A 1,458-nucleotide genomic window follows, 5' to 3' on the forward strand; every position below is an offset into this window, starting at 1 on the left:
AGGGGAGATAAGCAGCCACGGATCAGACTGGAGAAAGAGGAGAGAATGAGAAAAGAAGCAAACTCTGCACAACAATCACATCCACTCTTGGCTAATCCCAAGTAAAGTCGGGAGCTGTTGGGTTAGATGGGGTCTTATAGGACAGAGGCCCCCAACCTTTGGGGCACCAGGGACCGGTTCCGTGGAGAGAGGTTTTTCCACGGACTGGAAAGTGTGTGGTTTTGTGTGCTGCCTGCATCCCACGGATGGGGCTTTGCTTGTTTGTGCGGACCGGTTTGCTGGCATGCCGTGGACCGGTACCGGTTGGGGACCCGTTATAGGAGATGCAATCCACTGGCCAAGAAGTTCTCCATTTATGGATAGAGAATGGAGGCTGGAATAGAGGGGCCAGTCATAATCCTGCCTCTCCATTGGATAACAGCCTCGTGAAGAGACAAAGGCAGTCCCTTCAGATTAAATGTCATAGGGAGAGGAAACTAGAACTGGAGAGATATTACTGGTCAGCGGCACCAGAGTAGTGTTAATAAATAATAACAACAACTACTACTACTACTACGACAACAACAAAGTTGGAAGGGACCTTGGAGGTCATCTAGTCCAACCCCCTGCTCAGGCAGGAAACCCTATGCCATTTCAGACAAATGGCTGTCCAATCTCTTCTTAAAAACTTCTAGTGTTGGAGCATTCACAACATCTGGAGGCAGGTTGTTCCACTGACTAATTGTTCTCACTGTCAGGAAGTTTCTCCTTAGTTCTAGGTTGCTTCTCTCTTTGGTTAATTTCCATCCGTTGCTTCTTGTCCTGCCCTCAGGGGCTTTGGAGAATAGCTTGACCCCCTCTTCTTTGGGGCAGCCCCTGAGATATTGGAACACTGCTATCATGTCCCCCCTAGTCCTTCTCTTCATTAAATTCTGTTCATTTATTCATTTGTACCCTGCCTTTATTATTTTTACCAATAACTCAAGGCAGTGAACATATCTAATACACTTTCTTTCTCCAAAATCCCTTCTAGTTCTGTTATTCTGTAATTCTGCCACTGCTCTACAGAGGTTTCAAAACTTCTCGAAAAGTTAGTGGAGGGTCTGCTAGCCCACTGGAGAAGAACCAAGAACAAATTTGCCAAAACAATTTTTCATTTTGTTAATTGCCCCTGTCCTGGAACTGCTTCGGTGCAGGCCAGGAATATATAAAAAAGAATTACATTTTTCTTTTCCCTAGCCAAAGTTGATCTGAGTTTCTGCTTGCAAGGTCCTTTTCTGTGTTTGCTCAAAAGGAAGTTGAGCTTTGTTCACACAACACACTCAGTCTTAGACCCCAGCTTCCAAAATCTTCGCAGCTGGGTTTACACAACGCAAATCAACATCGAAAAAGCCTCACTGCAGCTTAGGACCATGTGCAAATCTAGGTCACAGTGCTCATTCCAAAATGCAATCTTTTTGTGATTAGAAAAACATGGCA

Source organism: Protobothrops mucrosquamatus, unplaced genomic scaffold (assembly GCF_001527695.2).
Source record: "Protobothrops mucrosquamatus isolate PMUCROS unplaced genomic scaffold, P.Mucros_1.0 scaffold13041, whole genome shotgun sequence".
Classification (NCBI taxonomy): Eukaryota; Metazoa; Chordata; class Lepidosauria; order Squamata; family Viperidae; genus Protobothrops; species Protobothrops mucrosquamatus.